The following is a 19,612-nucleotide window of genomic DNA, read 5'->3' on the forward strand; positions in this document are numbered from 1 at the left end:
GAAAAGGAAGAGGTCCAAAAAGATAGAGAAGGGCCGCGAAGGGCGTGAAAATTAAAGACTCCCTAGGCCTGACGAACCTAATTCAGTTGAGATCGGAAGAGAACAAGAGGGATCCGATAGAAAAGATTGAGATGAGGAGAAGTCTGGCATAAGTGGAAGCTCTGCCAGACTCAGCTAGGGGAACAACGGTCGCGAACCCACAGTCTTAAATTGAGAGCCTTGGTCTCCCTCTTTAGTCTTTCGACAGGTAGGGGATAGCATGGATGAATTCTACCACGGTGTGACTGAATACAGTAACGGGTTCATTGATATACTGAAATATGTTATTCTGATATATATATTTTAATGTTTTCGAATAAATTATTCCAAGAAATTACAAGTTACGATGAAGATATACAATAATTTAAATAAGAGTTAATTACTTTTAATGAAATATAAACAAATAATTTTACAAATAAATTTAGTGTATTTCGGCCGTAATGCCATGGACGCTGGAAGGAATTATTTACGCACTATCTGTCTACAATAGTAAACAAGTACAGTCTGTATAAGGGCAAATTAAAATTATTATAACCGGTTCTTGGAATGCAAATTTCATCACCAGAAAAAGTTACATTTCAAAGGAATTACATTACTGACCAGTTTGCTTCCTTTTTTACCGTTGCACTAACACATCGAAGGTTTCCGGTGACCGAGGGATGGTAAAGGACTAGGACTAGGAAGGTGGCGGCCGTGGCCTTAATTAATGTACAGTCCGGTGTGAAAATGAGAAACCATGGAAAATCATCTTCAGGGCTGCCGACGGTGGGATTCGAACCCACTATCTCCCAAATGCAAGCTCACAGCTGCGTGACCCTAACCGCACGGCCAACTCGCTCAGTCCGACCAGTTTGTTCTGATCTGATAATGGCAAGACTGGTCAGCGTGCCGAGTTTCTATTGCCATTCAAGGGCATATTTTACGTAGAAAAGCAGCGCAGAAAACGATAGTGGCACTATAATTGGGGGCTACAGTCACGATGAGGAGTGAGGTAGTCTGCCGTTGCTTTCCTCGTTGAACCGGAAAGTGCCATTGCAATATGACTGCGCCCTTCATAATCGTAATCTAAATGGCATCACTCAAACCTCAACGCCTTCCATACTGCAACAGCTAGAAATGAGACAGTGACTTCAGTGGAAGCTGCAGTTTCCACTCGCCTGTACTAAGAGACAGAGGTAAAACTATTCTATCCGTTAAGAAATACATACCTACTTTTAGACACAACACGTCCATTAAACATCAGACAGCTGACAAGACTTCAAGGATATATGCAAAAGAAATATTCTTCAAGTGTATAGTTCGTTCTTCGTATACACGATGCAGGAATTTTGAACGACTATTCAAATATACCCACCATTCTATTCAGAGGACGTCCATGTATTCTTAAAAGGAATGATTGTTTACACAAGATCAACATGAAGGCACAAAGGGCGGGGTAACCCATTTTTTATCATTGTCTTTTTACAGGGTGAAGCGAAATTCGCGCACTCGGGCGTCGCAGCGCGACTCCTCACATGCCAGCAATAAAAAAGTCTTTCTCACAAAAGATTGTCCTGCGAGTATATCCGGCAGAAAAAGAACGTTGGACTGTGGCAATCTGGCAACACTGTAACCACATGTAGGGTAACTACCTCTGTCAGCACGTTTTAGCCGTGATCTACCGTTGGTGCAGTAGATAGAGCTTTGGGTTAGCATGCAGGAGGTCGAGGGTTCGATCCTGGGTTGAGGCGCTTTTTTATTTGCTAATTTCTATCGGACATTACATACTGTAATACTACAGTAAGACACCGTTTCTTAGGTCACATATATCCTACATTTACAAAATTTAGTAACGCTGAACACGTTGTAACGCATCTAGTAGATGAAGTGGTGCGAACAAATTCACGCCCACGACGTGGAAAGTACGTCTTTTAAAGCTCTCTTTCTCTTAATCTGTTTATCCTCCAGGGTCGGTTTTTCCCTCAGACTAAGCGAGGGATCCCATTTCTACCGCCTCAAGGGCAGTGTCCTGGAATTTCAGACTTTGGGTCGGGGGATACAACTGGCGAGAATGACCAGTACCTCGCCAAGGCGGCCTCACCTGCTATGCTGAACAGGGGCCTTGTGGAGGGATGGGGCGATTGGATGGGACAGGCAAGGAAGAGGGAAGGAAGCGGCCGTGGCCTTAAGCTAGGTACCATCCCGGCATTTGCCTGGAGGAGAAGTGGGAAACCACGGAAAACCACTTCCAGGATGGCTGAGGTGGGAATCGAACCCACCTCTACTCAGCTGACCTCCCGAGGCTGAGTGGACCCCGTTCCAGCCCTCGTACCACTTTTCAAATTTCGTGGCAGAGCCGGGAATCGAACCCTGACCTCCGGGGGTGGCAGCTAATCACGCTAACCACTACACCATAGAGGCGGTCTTTTAAAGCTGACCAATGAAAACGAATGTTCGTCCATTTCTAGGAACGTAGTATGTAAGTGCGAATGGTTTCTAGAGGACCCGCTGCAATCGCTGTTGACGATTAAGATGCCAGATACCATACCACCTGGACTACATTTACGAAATAAAAAAATATACACCTCAACCCAGGATCGACCGCTCGACCTCCTGCATGCTAACGTGAAGGTCTATCCACTGTACCAACTGCACTGCACGGCTTTTCCGTGCTGACAGAGGTAGTTACCGTACATGTGGTTACAGTATTGCCAATTGCCACTCTTCAACGCCCTTTTATCCCCGAATATACTCGCAGGCCGCCTCTGTGGTGTAGTGGTTAGCGTGATTAGCTGCCACCCCCGGAGGTCCGGGTTCGATTCCCGGCTCTGCCACGAAATTTGAAAAGTGGTACGAGGGCTGGAACGGGGTCCACTCAGCCTCGGGAGGTCAATTGAGTAGAGGTGGGTTCGATTCCCACCTCAGCCATCCTGGAAGTGGTTTTCCGTGGTTTCCCACTTCTCCTCCAGGCAAATGCCGGGATGGTACCTAACTTAAGGCCACGGCCGATTCCTTCCCTATTCCTTACCTGTCCCATCTAATCTTCCCATCCCTCCACAAGGTCCCTGTTCAGCATAGCAGGTGAGGCCGCCTGGGCGAGGTACTGGTCAGTCTCCCCAGTTGTATCCCCGACCCAAAGTCTGAATCTCCAGGACACTGCCCTTGAGGCGGTATAGGTGGGATCCCTCGCTGAGTCCGAGGGAAAAAACGAACCTGGAGGGTAAACAGATTACGAACGAATATACTCGCAGGACGAACTTTTGTGAGAGACATTTTTTTATTGCTGGCATATGAGGAGTCGCGCTGCGACGCCCGAGTACGCAAATTTCGCTTCATCCTGTATATCCTTGTTAGGAAGACACTGCAGGGCTGCTGTTATAGGAGTAATATAGTTTTCTTTTTATTGGTAGGTCTGCTATAATGAAGTGCAATTTTTCAGGTTTAGTGTCTCTTTTGTTGGTTGGAATCGAAACTGTGATCATGGGTCGGACCCCACCACTGATAATCAGTGAACTATGGGTACGGCCGCTGTAAAATTCAACATTTTTACTTAATAATAATAATAATAATAATAATAATAATAGTGCATGGCATCTGTATAGGCTTGGTGGTGACCTAATGAGGATAAAATGAATGGCGAAGACGTCATAAACACCCATTTCCCAAGCTAGGGGAATTAAGAGTATGAGAGGGTTAATTCTGAAAATTGAATCGAGCCATCGCACCAAAGGCAAGCATTCTATCAGTTTAGCCACAAAGCCAAACCCCATGGCATTACAGCCCTTGAAGGGCCTTGGCCTGCCAAGCGACCGCTGCTCAGCCCGAAGGCTTGCAGATTACGATGTGATGTGTGGTCAACACGACGAATCCTCTCGGCCGTTTAGCCACAAAGTCGGACTTTAATTTGCTAAACCTTAGGAGTTGAGCATTGGCAGTAGCAGAGGCCACGGCAGTAGCTTGTGAAGCAGCCTTGACAACACAGCAGTCTACTCCGTTGGCTATTGCCTGCAGCTCAAAACGCTGAAGACTTGGCGTTCACTAATCCAACCATAGGAAAGGGGTAACCTAAGTCTAGTGGTAGCCCACGTCTTGATCCCAGCATACTCCACTGATAGTGTAGTGCCCTTCGGTTGAGAGGATACCGGTTGGGCTGGGGATTTTAGCTGCATCTAATTAACACCTTCGACACGGGGCCTGGATGTTTGTGCCCGTCTTAAGGAGCACCATTTCAAGTACAGGCAACACACCACACTACCCAACACCTCAGACGTTAGCGTACGGCCGTAAACGTAGACCAAATCCACTTCAAGTGAAGTGAAAATTAAAATCCACAGCCTGTTTCCAATCATTCGACCGAGTGAGGCATGGAATGAATGAAGAAGCCCTATCTAGCGGCCAGGATAGGAATTGTGCCGGCTGACCAAGCCTGTTGCGCTCCTCTGGGGCAATGATAAATGACTCACAGATGAAATGAAATGATACTGGAGAGTGTTGCTGGAATGAATGATGACAGAGAAGACCGATGTACCCGCCTCCCCTTTGTCCAGCACAAATCTCACATGGAGTGACCGAGATTTGAACCACGGAACTAAGCGGTGAGAGGCCGGCGCTCCGCCTGAGCCACGAAGGCTCTAGAAATCCACTTCAAGTGCCGGCCCTAAATGACTGGGAACAAGTCAGGAAGGAATATTATATTTCATTTAGGGATAATCTGATATCAACTACTTAACACCTTTTATTGAAGTAACAAGAATAATTACTCTCGAGGTCATTTGTGGAGTGTGGGTTGAACCGCAACATTATGTTTTATATCCTCTCCAAGTTGTACGGTAGGCGGGGTACAGGTGGGCTACATGTACTGAGTGTAGGTTGAACCGCAACATTATTTCTTACACGCAGTCTAGGTTGTTCGGTAGGCGGGTTACAGGTGGGCTGCAGGGCCTCAAGAGATAAGTTAACCCAACTTTACCCCCTTTTTCCTAAGAAAAGTGGTGAAAATCGGAGTTATACCTTAAAATAAGCTCACTGTTAAGAATATTAATACCGGGTGAGTTGTCGGTGCAGCTGTGAGCTTGCATCCGGGAGATAGTGGGTTCGAACCCTACTGTCGGCAGCCCTAAAGATGGTTTTTCGTGGTTTCCCATTTTAACACCAGGAAAATGCTGGGGCTGTACCTTAATTAAGGTCACGGCCACTTCCTTCCCACTCCTAGGCTTTTCCTATCCCATCGTCGCCTAAGATCTATTTGTGTCGGTGCGACGTAAAGCAAAAAAAAAAAAAAGCCACAGTTTGTTACAGTTTTTAGATATTACTACAATAAATTGCCGTCTTAAAAAGGGGACAGTCGTATATGACGGTGTCTTTAGGACTTCTGTAACTATAAAAACATATCAAATATTTTTAAAAGCCTGTAAAAGTGTCAGTAATGAAGTCATTTATTAATCTACACCTTTTTGCTAGTGGCTTTACGTCGCATCGACGGCGACGATGGGATAGGAAAGGGCTAGGAGTTGGAAGGAAGCGGCCGTGGCCTTAATTAAGGTACAGCCCCAGCATTTGCCTGGTGTGAAAATGTGCAACTACGGAAAACCATCTTCTGGGCTACCAACAGTGGGATTCGAAGCCACTATCTCCCGAATGCAAGCTCACAGCTGCGGGCCCCTACCCGCACGACCAACTCGCCCGGTAATTTCTTTTAATTGCACTTCAAACTAAACTGAGGACCTTCCTATCCACAGTTCATAATTTTACAGAAATACTTCTTCTTCTTCTTTATCTGTTTACCTTCCAGGGTCGTTTTTTGCCTCGGACTCAGCGAGGGATCCCACCTCTACCGCCTCAAGTACAGTGTCCTGGAACTTCAGACTCTGGGTTGGGATACAGCTGGGGAGGATTGCATGCCAAAAGCCTGGATTCAAATCCAACCTTTTCGCAGTGTTCAAATGGAGTGAAGGGATATGATGCTGTTGATGGTGATTCGGCCGTCGGATGGCGACGTAAAGCATTGAACAGACCCCTTGGTATTATTCGAGAGAAGTAGGCTACGTGCCGAAACCGGGTTTCATCTCTCCCTGCTTCATTATCATAATCCCACATCCAGACGCGCAGGCCTCCCACGGGAGTCAGGTAGAAAGACCTGCACCAGGCAAGCCGAACACGTCCTCGGACACTCCTGGTACTAATAGTACACGATGAGTAAGTAGGCCTAAGTCGTAAATAATTTCAGAGAATTAGGCTCTTTTTTTTTTTTTTTTTTTTTTTTTTTGCTAGTGGCATTACGTCGCACCGACACAGACAGGTCTTAAGGCGACGATGGGATAGGAAAAGGCTAGGAATGGGAAGGAAGCAGCCCTGGTCATAATTAAAGTACAGATTGGTGTGAAAATGGGAAACCACGAAAAACCATCTGGCTGCCGACAGTGGGATTCGAACCCACTATCTCCCGGATGCAAGCTCAGGGCCGCGCGCCTCTAACCGCATGGCCAACTCGCCCGGTGGGAAAAGACGTAAACGCATCACCATGTTTCGTGTTGTAAAACGAGTTTCCCCCAGAAGTGTTCTGTAAAGTAGGGGCAGTAGCTACTTATAGGACTTAGGCTCCTTTCACACGGTCCACTTGCTTTCCACGCCACGCCACGTCACTCCACTCCACTTCTCAGACACTTGCCGTCCACCTCCGTCAACTTACCGGCAACTTCTCGTCCCCACCTCATATTTGCGTCTCGGTTTGAATCTGGTCCATGGACGCGCACATTATCCTTGGGATTTTTATTCTTCCGAAAAGAAGGTTGAGGTGAAAGAACAGTACTAAGGTTCATTGGGTCCATCCATTGAATTCATATCGCCTAGAACGAGAAACTCATCGTTCTTCTAGATGAACGTACCAATGATCTAAAAATGTTCCTTAATTGCTTTCGTATGAGTGGGAATTTGTTTGAATTGTTGTCAATCCTTGAAGCAAGTTTACAGCGTCAGGACACCAACATAAGAAAATGTATTCCGCCGATATTTTGAAACAAAAACTTCAAACTTGTGACGCACACAATGTTGACCGTTTGAACGACTGATTTAGTGAGCTACCAGTATGGCCTTGCTACCTACACCGAAAAAACCAAAACCAAACCAAACCCCGTGGCACTACAGACCTTGAAGGGCCTTGGCCTACTAAGCGACCGCTGCTCAGCCTGAAGGCCTGCAGATTACGAGGTGCCGTGTGGTCAGCACGACGAATCCTCTCGGCCGTTATTCTTGGCTTTCTAGACCGGTACCTACACCTACCTTCTGTAAATAAGACTGGTAGTTCTCACGAATAAGATTTTTTTTACAAGTTGCTGTACGTCGCACCGACACAGATAGGTCTTATGGCGACGGTGGGACAGGAAAGGGCTAGGAGTGGGAAGGAAGCGGCCGTGGCCTTAATTAAGGTACAGCCCCAGCATTTGCCTTATTTTGAAAGTGGGAAACCACGGAAAACCATCTTCAGGGCTGCCGACAGTTGGGTTCGAACCCACTATCTCCCGAATACTGGATAATGGCGGCACATAAGCGACTGCGGCTATCGTGTTTGGTCCGAATAAGAAAATGTTATTATGTAATTTAATTGGAAGCAGTTCTTTTGAAATGAAGACTGCTAAAAAGCCTTCATTAATTATTTTTCAATGACCCATGTTATTGTAATATCGAAAATTGTTAACATATAACACATATAGCCTATTACTGTAGATATCAACTTCTCTCTCTTTGGAGTTGTCCAGTTCGGCAGAAAGTGGAATCACTTCATGGGAAACTTCATTCCACATTTGAAGCCTTTTATTTTAATTGAATAGTCTGTCGTTCGTTAATCCCACTGACAAGGCCGATTTTGTATTTCTATTATTAACTTTTCAGTATCTATGAATGGAACCGACATTTTGAAACGAAATCTTCGAACTTGTAGCTCATAATTATGTTGACTGTCTGAACGAGCTAATATGATTCAGTGATGAGTGAGCTTCCGGTCGCCCAGAGTGGAAGACACTTCAGGCCGGTCGACAGCAGCCTGCTGTTGACGAGAGTGGACGGAGGTTGCGCCACACGAAGTGTCTCGTGTGAACGCTACCGGCCTTTTACCACACCTCTGGTGGAGTGGAGTGGAGTGGCGTGGCAAGCAGTGGATCGTGTGAAAGGGCCCTTATTGAAATGGCATTGCACTTCGTTTAGCTTACCTTATCTTGGGTGATGACACAACTTATCAAACGACAATTTGCTTGTCAACGCCGGTCGCATCCGGCACGGTTACAGATTATGCGGTCGCTAGTGGCACGGGTCGCATGCGGCACGGTCGCATCTGGCACGCCACCATCCTGAGACATACTGACTTCATAGTAAACATCTCTGAAGGAAAAATATTAGGAAAGAAAGGAAGAGAAAAACCAAGGAAGACATACTTCAAGGATATGAGAAACTTGATGGGATGTAAAAACTATAAGTGAAGAGAATAGCAGGATTGAGAGAAGAATGTGTGCAGCGACAAGGCTTGGCCTTTGGTATATGATGATATATATGTAAAATCCCTATTTTTGTCTGATGTTCACAGCGATATTGAGAAAGCGAGAACGTTTCAACAGTTAGAACTGCCACCAAGTATGGACTTATTACCTCACCTCTACAAGAAAAATACAATTAATTTCTCACGACCAAGATTTTCGAACCTTTTGAAGAAAAACACGTTTGTTTCAGCGAAATGATTATATCACCTTCATTATGTCGACGCGCACAGCTCTATCAATCGGCATGAGTTCGAACTACGAATGTCTGAGCGCTATCAACTAATATGCTGTTAACTACCTTGACGGTAGCTCATTCCATGTTAAGAAAACAGTATTGTTCTTATGACAACAGGGTTGCCATATCGAACGGCTCTGCTCAACACCATCACGGGAAAACGGCGACACATAAATCTGTGAAATTCAGTATTTAAGTACAAGACAAAAAGCGGAAGAAACTAAGCTACAAATTATTTTTATGAACTAAAGGGGCTGGGGGTTACTGGGGCTATTTTTTCTTTGTACAGAATCAGAGGTAAACTACGACACATAAAGAAACCTCAGTATTAAGGCAAATTGGGGGAGAAAATACACAAATATTTTTTATGGGCTCGAGGAGTGAGGGATGCCTTTAATTGCATTTAATACATTTTAAATATAATTTTAATTGTAATTTTTTAATTTTTAATTTAATTTAATTTAATACATTTTTTAAGTTTTTATATTAAGTTAATTTAGAGTCACTTTAACCCTAAGGTCTTATCGTGACTTCTAACTGTAGAATTTACATTCAATTACAGTAGAGTGAAGAATGAAAGGAATATAAAATATTTCGGTATTTTAAACTGAACAGTTAAATTTTTGAATACAGACCAGTGTCTTTGAAAAACTTGATAATTTGTTTGCACAGTGAAGGAGATAAGAGTGTCCCCATAATATCCTTAGGTATACCGTGGTACTGGCGCCATTTGTCATACAGTGAACAGTCTGTAATGATGTGCTTCACAGTCAACACACTATTGCATGCTGTACAGATGGAAGACAGTTTCTTCTCAAGGAGGTAGCTGTGACTTATCTTTTTTGCTAGGGGCTTACGTCGCACCGACACAGATAGGTTTTATGGCGACGATGGGATAGGAAAGGCCTAGGAGTTGGAAGGAAGCGGCCGTGGCCTTAATTAAGGTACAGCCCCAGCATTTTCCTGGTGTGAAAATGGGAAACCACGGAAAACCATTTTCAGCGCTGCCGATAGTGGGATTCGAACCTACTATCTCCCGGATGCAAGCTCACAGCCGCGCGCCTCAACGCGCACGGCTAACTCGCCCGGTGTGACTTATCTTGGAGTGGCCAATCCGTATTCTAGATATTTAGGACTTGATCTTGCCTTTGAAGGTTGTGAAGATAGTGTTGTACTGTAGATTCCGTTGTTACTTCGTGGAGTTTGCTGTTTGAATTTAATACATTTTTCCAGCCAATAAGGGCTGGAAAACCGACGCAACAACCAAATACTGTACATTACTCTACAAAAAATAAGTGTTAATGTTAAAGAAATAAATCACACACGTAGGCTTTTCTCATAACTCTCACTCAACACAAAACAATTATGCACTGATGTAAAGCCTAAAAACACATACGCAACAAATACATACTTAGTACGTTTACATGGGGATTGAGATCGATTTGAGTACACTTACCGTATTGAATGCGATCCCCGTTTACATGTAGTAGGCTATTTGAGTATCGTATTGAATCCGCCAGGCAACATCGACGTATACGAACGATGCAGAATTGTAGTAAAATCGATAACACCTCTTAGAATTTAAAAGCGCCAAATGCAGTAGAAGCCCAGGAGATAACTTTCAGTTTTGAAAATATGTGTGGTATTGCAAATGTAATTGGTGCAGTACATGGAACCCACATTCCAATTTTACCCCGCAGCAGAAGGTTATAGTGATTTTATTAATCGCAAGGGCTGGCCGTCTTATAATATGACTGCAGTTGATTATTTATACAGGTAAATATATTTACCGGCTTATTATATTAGTTATTTCGACAGAACTTTGATGATGATTTCGTCAGAACAAACATGGAGTGTCTGCGCAGTCGTTTTCAATACGATCTCAGTATGATCCGCGTTTACGTGGAACTCAATTCGAACCGAGTACGATACGATCCCAGATTTTACCGTATCGACCTTGAGACTCAATCCTAACTGAGTCCCCGTTCACATGGCGTTTTCTATACGGGAAGTGTACTCAGATCGATCTGAACCCTGCATGTAAACGTACTAATAGACGATAACTTCACTACAGAAGTGAGCTGCCGCAGTTCATAGAGTTGGGACTACAGGATGCCTGTACCAGAGCAACACAGAAGAAGGAAAATTAAGGAAGGCAACGAAGCGATGGCTGTCGCAGCCATTGTGCCTCCTCTCTACAAATGTATTTATGAAATAGAAAATGTTACGTAGTTATTTTAATAACTCACGGGCAAAAGTGCCTCATCCTTTTTATCTATCTTTCATAATACATTACAAATTACAGTAAAATATCCCTTAATCACGAGGAATTATGGGTGTCTCAGAGGGGATGTGTTCACTCCTTGTAGGCCCATACGAGCAATACTGTTTTCTTAACGTGGAATGAGCTATAGATTTATTCCAGGGCGTCTCAGGTTGCATGCACTGTGCACTTTGCTTGGTTGACCAGAGTGCAGACCCCCACTCCTCGATTTGGAACAATAGCGCTGTCTCTCTCTTTCCCCACGCCTGTCTCGCTCGTTCACCCTGTCTCCCTCTTCCTCACTTGCTCCGTAGAGTTCCAAATCCGAGCCGAGTTGAGCCGAGCTTAGCCGAGTAGCCCAAAGACGAAGTGTTGGTCCGAGCCGAGCCGAGCGGAACCGATGCACGGTGCACGGACCTCTTACGCCTCGATTTGCACGTGTGAGATTTTGGGTGTTTGAGAGGCCCTGATCTATGCTGGGCGAACATATTTTTTTTGCTAGTGGCTTTACGTCACACCGACACAGGTAGGTCTTATGGCGACGATGGGATAGGAAAGACCTAGAGAACTAGACGTATTAAGTCAGCCGTGTTCGGAATTGTGTTGCCTTCCTCAGCGATACGAGTACGAGAAGGCTGAAATTGGCACCAGACGTTTAGTGGCAAATAGGTTTTGTCAGTGAAGTGAATGAATCTTCACAATTCTGGTGAATATAACATAACCTCAATCTGTAAGCACCAGACAGAACTCTTACCGCTGAGTTTCGGGAGCGACGTAATTATAACAAATTTTGATCGTAGATGTTTCGTTGTAGGTATTTTCGTTGTAGACAAGGTGGAACGCCGCATGCTTGGTTCTTTCCAAAAAAGAAATTTACTCGTTCATGGAGGTGAGATTGTCATTTTGGTGGAGCAAACAACATTTGAACATTAATACAATCTACTGCAGTATCGACCTTATGTAGGTTTTATTCACATAAGACGCATTAACATGTTCATTACGAATTTTGAATGATATTTCACATAGAAATTTTGGCTGTCAAAGACAAGCTTATGTACTAGGTATAAAGATCTTGTGAAGTCTGTGAGATTATTTTTATGCGGAGAATAATCTAGGGAGCTACTCAACCTATTTCTTTCACCATGTTTTTAACATATCATTTCGGTCACATAGGACAACAGTTAACACGATATGTCAGTCTTGTTTTGTATTTCCAATACTTCTCCTTCTCGGTGGAAAACGCTGTTTTTCGCTCTTCAGCCCACTTTACGCAAGTTCTTCTTGTAACTTTTTCCGGAAGATCCTTAATCCTCTGTACCCAAGTCCCGAATATACTTCTTTCTTGCACCAGTACCTTAGATACACCGGTCTAATCTTTCTTCACTGCAGTTGCCCATGGAGTAGTATGGTACTTCCAAGTCTTGAGAAAATCTACGACATAGGCTACACAATGTCATACTGTACTCATAGCCACCCTAACCAAGGATTTCCAGTGGATAGGCCTCCTAATCAATTAATTAGAAAAATAATGTATAAAAGAAACTCGATATTATACCTTTGAAACCTATTTAGTGTATGGCTATCTGCATGAGCAGTGTTGCCAAGTCTCCCGGAATTTCAGGAGATCTCCCGATTTTTTCGCAACATGCCAGAAAACTCGAAAAAACAAATAAATCTCCCGAAATGTCTTCTAATCCAAAGTTAAGGAAAATGAATAACAATGATTAATGGCACATAATAGTATATATCTGTGCCGAAAAACTCTTTCCTCGTCTCACTGCGTCACGTTTTATCGATAACATCACTCGTTAGGTACTTTCCCGCGTTCATTGTAGGCTCGAATTACGTAATCACTTCCCTATTATTGAACTCAAAACTCACGCTTGACTGCATCATTCGAAGGGAAATCCCCGACCCGCATATAGAGTATAAAACCTGCATCCTGCTACAACTTCAAAATTCGTACATAATTTCTACGCCTGATGAATAACTAACATGTACACGAAAAGTGGGGAGAAAGAGAAGAAGAAGAAGAAGAGGAGGAAGAAGAATGATGATGAAGAATAAGATGAATAATAATAATAATAAGCATAGAGTGCCCAAAGAGTATGGGTAGGTGAAATTGTATATTTTTCTCATAACTTCACATGATTATTGCATTCTTTAATTTAGTTATATTATGACATTTCAGTGCTAGAGAAACTACCGAAATTTCCATTAAAACATAAAACATAATATTACATAATATTACATTCTATTACTGCAACAGATCATGTGCTTTATTTCATTAACTCGAAACTTTGCAAATACATCCGTGAGGATAATAACGAACAGCACCACACTTTGTACATTGCGGGTGGAGCCAGCGGGAAACTGCTAGTAATATATGATGGAATAAGTTATGTATTTTCCATCATTAGTATCAATTAAGAAATGTTTAAGAAAATAACATCCTACACGGACTTCGTCACCTATAATCGGACAAGATAGCTTCAGATTACGCTTACATGGAGCGCTGATGGGCTGATATTGACTGAAGGTCACCGAGCCAGAAGATAAGAAAAGATGAGATGGCTTGGAATGTTCTAAGACCGTAAAGAGTATGAACAAAAGCATTACTCTGACTGACTGTTGTTAAATGGGATTTGCTCTTGAATCTTCCGCTGCTACTCACGTCCGCTAGATGGCAGTACTTAAGCAATTATACAAAAAGTAACCCGTGAACGACGAGTACAAGAGGTAGTAATAATACGGTTACGAATAAAACACTGATGATTTTAGTGAATTAATTTTTATCGAGGATGACCCAGCCGGTGCACACATACACACTGGTTACTGGCTATTTACATAAGCATCTTGTCCTCATAAGATTTTCTTTTAAAATTTCATCCTAAATAATAACCGCCTGAGGAGCGCAATAAAGCTCACCGGCATCGGTACCCCTCAAACCACCTATCTTTTCGGAGATAGGTATGGCTCATACGGATGACCAGGGCGTATTACGATGACCACGGGACTCTTCGGCTGACAGTTTTTACCTGGAACGGCTTTTCCGCTGTAACTTTGATTAACATATTTCAACTTTTACTTCGCTCCGCACGCACCATTTGCACAGCAGTTCCACGTAGTCAGGTCCGAACACACGTCCGCATGACTGCTGTAATTTGTCTTGTCTCTAGACAATACGGATCACTCACACAATCAATTCTAGTGACTGCTCCACACACTGAACTTTCAGCTCACGATTCGTAACTGACTACTTAACTCTCAACGCAAACAACTCTTCCAGGCGAGCCTGCTTTTATATACCCGGTGATGAAGTTCTAGTATCTTCGGTGTGCGGCCAGAATACGAGTGTTCTACTTTCACCTTACAGAGACACCACAGCCGAGGTTGCCACGTACCCGCAGGCCGGCTTGAAGCTCTCCAGTCTGACTCATTCATTCCTTCCAGGAACTACCGAAGGAGGTTCAAGAGGGCTGATTGTCGCATTACCACTTAACAATATAAATAACGCTCGGATGTTCAAGACCCACAAATCGACCAAATATGTAAGCAAGTGTGACCTTAAAAGTGACTAAAAGTTAACTAAATAGACCCAAAAAATGATTGATTATTGTATTTTTAATTTAACAGTAGGATTGTAAAATTAGTTAGGCCTATGCTAAATTCTTGCCTAATTTGTATATTTGAAACGTTTACAGATTTGTCCAGTCCAGCCACCCATTATAATGGACGGATTTGCTTCATTCCTTATTTATTCCCTCCGGAATTACCTGCCGGTCAATCATCAGACGTTGATAGGTCTCTTAAGTTCAGTTGGTGTCCTGTCAATCGCCACTAGTGCCATTCGCTCCCAGCATAAAATGTGTGACACTCGCTCCCAGTCCATTAGGTGGCGTGCCAGATGCGACCGTGCCGCATGCGACCCGTGACACTAGCGACCGCATAACTTAATCTGTAACCGTGCCGGATGCGACCGGCGTTGACAAGTTAATTGTCATTTGATAAGTTATGTCATCACCCAAGATAAGGTAAGCTAAACGAAGTGCAATGCCCTTTCAATAAGTTCTATAAGCAGCTACTGCTCCTACTTTACATAACACTTCTGGGGGAAACTTATTTTACAACACGAAACATGGTGATGCGTTTACGTCTTTTCCCACCAGGCGAGTTGGCCATGCGGTTAGAGGCGCGCGGCGCTGAGCTTGCATCCGGGAGATAGTGGGTTCGAATCCCACTGTCGGCAGCCCTGAAGATGTTTTCCGTGGTTTTCCATTTTCACACCAGTTTGTACTTTAATTAAGACCAGGGCCGCTTCCTTTCCATTCCTAGCCCAATCCTATTCCATCGTCGCCTTAAGACCTGTCTGTGTCGGTGCGACTTAATGCCACTAGCAAAAAAAGAGAAAGATCCTAATTCTCTGAAATTATTTACGACTTAGGCCTACTTACTTATCGTGTCCTATTAGTACCAGGAGTGTCCGAGGACGTGTTCGGCTTGCCTGGTGCAGATCTTTCTACCTGACTCCCGTGGGCGGCCTGTGCGTCTGGATGTGGGATTATGGTAGTGAAGTAGGGAAAGATGAAACCCAGTTTCGGCATGTAGTCTACTCCTCTCAAATAATACCAAGGGATCTGCTCAATGCTTTACGTCGCCATCCGACGGACGAATCACCATCAAAAGCATCATATCCCCTCACTCCATTTGAACACTGCGAAAAGGTATGGATTTGAATCCAGGCATTTGGCATGCAATCTAGTGATTAGAAACTGTCTACCACCAACTTTCCTACCCTGCCGGCCAACATTCTGATAGTGATTTTTTTTTTCATCCAGGCTAAGTGTCTCAGACGGCTCAGACGGTTGAGATGCTGGTCTTCCGACTCCAACTTGGCAGGTTCGATCCTGGCTCAGTTCGGTGGTATTTGAACGTGCTCAAATACGTCAGCTTTGTGTCGATGGATTTACTGGCACGTAAAATAAGTCCTGCGGGACTAAATTCCGGCACCTCGGTGTCTCCTTAAACCATAAAAGTAGTTACTGGGACGTAAAGCCAGCAACATTATTATATTTTTCTTTCGACCAACGGCACTCGAACCTGCCAACCACGGTGTCAGACGTTTATTTTAGAAAATACCAAGTTAGCTACTTATAAGCAATCTGCCTCTTGGTGAGAGCCCTTAATGCAGATCAATTGTAAGTGATTGATGGGTCGCATGCGGCACGATGCTTATCCACTCGGTCGCTATTGGCACGATAATGGCCTGGTCGCATCCGGCACGGTCGCATCTGGCACGTAACCGTCCATTAGTCCAGTTCAGCTGTACACCATGGACAATCCCCCCGCCCCAGAAGCGGCCGTTCTGATTAAGGAGTATTCCTGGGGGTTTACCCCCAGCACCTCTCTTTACTATTTAAAGTGTTCAGCAGGCTAGCTATGTACGGGGAAAGTGAGCCCATCAGATGTGTTCAGGTTAGGTTAGGTTAGCTCTTCCCGTGACTGCTCATTGAAACTTCCATATTAATCACAACTAGAATGCACCAAATAATTATGACCTTCGGAGCGAAGATGAGAGGTAGTGGGGCTAGCAGGCAAGTGCTATTTCTGAAGTGAAAGGGATTTCCCATGGTTATTCCAGCGGTCGTTGTCTCAGAGGAGGGAGCCAGTGAGTCACGCAGAAGAGTAAACAGCTGATGGCCTGGGAGTGATTGTCACACGTTTTAAGCTGGGAGGGAATGTCACTGGTGACGAATGACATAATTATATATTAGTTCAGTCAATTTTGAGTAAACCTAAAATCAAATCACTAAATAACCACTCCAATAATTGCAGGCAACGGCTTACCCTAGCCTACAATACATGCTATACTTAGCGGGTTGCTAAGTGGTTAACGCTTCCATTAATATTCTGATTAGTAACGCGATTGCATGTAGCCATGTTTGATTACTACCTGTCAAGTCAGAGAGTATACACTTCCTACCCTTTGAATTTTGACCTTCCCCAGCTTCTAAACATACTCAACAGATGGCAGATCGTTCCCAATAACTTACATGTTGCTAAGAGAAAACAGTCGACGTTCGCAAAGACAGGAAGGTATCAAGTTGATTAACCTCCTGTATGACCATTTATAAAGCGCTGGGACAAATTCTTGAAAAAGTGGGTGTCTATTTTCCCGAACCAGTATTCAGCCACGGCCAATTGTATGTTACACCTGACGTCATCACGTAGTTGCTCTAAGGAGCCGGTGTTAGGGTACGGCCATAGTGCACCGCTTCCCGCTTCCTGCTTTATCGCGGCGGGCGAGCGGGAAAGAAAAGATAGTGAAAACTGATTGGGGCGGCCATAGTCCACCCGCCTGCCTGCGTTAACCAGCTCAAACCGCTTCTACCCGCTTTAACAGGAAATAATTTTTATTTCTTTTCCCCGCTTGAACCGCTTTACCGCCCAACACGCCCGGTCAGTCTGCTGTTTATCTTCCGACTGCGCACGTTGTTCGCACTGTTGCTTTTATAAAATAGAAGCGGATAAAGATATTTTAATCTCCAAAGTATTTATGAAAAGTGTAATTTGGGACAAAAGGTTGCAAGCCCATGCCTACGTTGTTGACAAAGCATGGAAGGAAAGAGCTGCTGAAATGGGTGTTGAAGACGGTAAGTGAGAAATAGACAGTACTTTTATTATTATTATTATTATTATTATTATTATTATTATTATTATTATTATTATTATTATTATTATTATTATCAACAAAAATTAAATCGTCATTATTATATCAAACAACTACATCAGTAGTCACTAAACATTACTGCATTTGCGAGTAATGTGTTTTCAGATTTTTCCTAATGGTTGAATAGTTTTGAACGGGACTTCAGCTGATCAGCGAGTTATTAACAGTGTAAAACTAAGTAAATAATCAATCGATAAACTAATAATTCTGTTTGTTTTCTCAGATGGGGTTCTGCGGAAAAAGTGGAAGTATCTGAGAGAACAATTCGCCATAGAAATGGGAAATTTCCCTCCCTGTCGTTCAGGTGATGCTGGCGGTCATCCAGAATCCAAATGGCCATATTCTAAATCACTGACGTTTTTAGTGGGCACCAAGAACTACATCGAGCAACTTGAAAAACAGTAAAACTCCAGCTCATCAGAAAAATGAGCATTCTGAAATGGTTGCTCACACTGCAGCTGGGTGTGGAGAGTATTCAGGAAGTGGGAAAAAAACGCACAGCTCAGGAAACACAGCAGGATGAAACCATAGGCTTGCCAAGAAAGAGGAAGCGAGACGAACTAAGTTCAAAGTATAACCAGAAAATGATACTGATTGAGAAAAAAAGGCTTCTTTGTTGGAACGCGTCATAAAAGAACGCAGATGTGACCGATGTGACGACAATGATGATGCATTGTTCTTTCGATGTGTTTTGGCTTATGTAAGCAAAATACCGCACCATTAGAAACCGCAACTCAGAAATAGTTAAGCAATTAGTTGACGAGTTCGTTTATCCGAATTTCCAGGATATTCCACACATTCCCAGCCCTAATTCCAGTCATGGTGGTACTTCATACTCAAATGAACAGACCGTTCAGACCGCACTTCATGGTGATGCATTTGAGACATTGTACAACTGTTAGGTGAATTTGTGTTACGTTAAAAAGTGTAATGCTAAACATTTTCATGAATATTTACTTCGTATTCATTCTCTAATAAAATTAGTTTTGAAAAAGTGTACTTTTAACACTTCCGCCATTAATTTATCGTTGAAATTAAATGTTTTTATTTTGTTTTATAAGACGATTTACGTCGCACCGACACAGATAGGTCTTATGGCGACAATGGGTAGGAAAGGTCTAGGAGTGGGAAGGAAGCGGCCGTGGCCTTAATTAAGCTACAGCTCCAGCATTTGCCTGATGTAAAAAGGGGTAACCACGTAAAACCATCTTCAAGGCTGCCGACAGTGGGGTTCGAACCCACTATCTCCCGAATACTGGATACTGGTCGCACTTAAGCGACTGCAGCTATCGAGCTCGGTAATTAAATGTTTATAGCCCAACTATTGTTATAAAATCCTCTTCAAAATTACCACATCTCATTTTCCCTTTTGTATAAATAAAACAATCAAAACTAATAATTCAAAACTACTTTCCTCAAAGTTACCGTAAGACGTTCTTCTGGAAGAATTTTCTGTTGGTGAAAGTTACACCATCCTTTTCTTATCCGGTATTCGATTTTATTCAAGATGTAGTCTGTTCATCCATTCGGAAATATTCGTAAAATTTCTCGGGGTGAGCTTTCAGTTGAGGTAACAAAGTACGTTATTCCCCTACTTTAAGGCGAGTTCTGTTCATTTCGTACCGCGCGAGTTGGCTGTGCGGTTAGGGGCGCGCGGCTGTGAGCTTGCATCCTTAATTAAGGCTACGGCCGCTTCCTTCCAACTCCTAGGCCTTTCCTATCCCATCGTCGCCATAAGACCTATTTGTGTCGGTGTAACGTAAAGCCACTAGCAAAAAAATGTTCATTTCGTGGACGTTTTTAATTCTTTCTTGTTTAATTTTATGATAAATAATATC

This window comes from Anabrus simplex, chromosome 6, assembly GCF_040414725.1.
Source record: "Anabrus simplex isolate iqAnaSimp1 chromosome 6, ASM4041472v1, whole genome shotgun sequence".
NCBI lineage: Eukaryota > Metazoa > Arthropoda > Insecta > Orthoptera > Tettigoniidae > Anabrus > Anabrus simplex.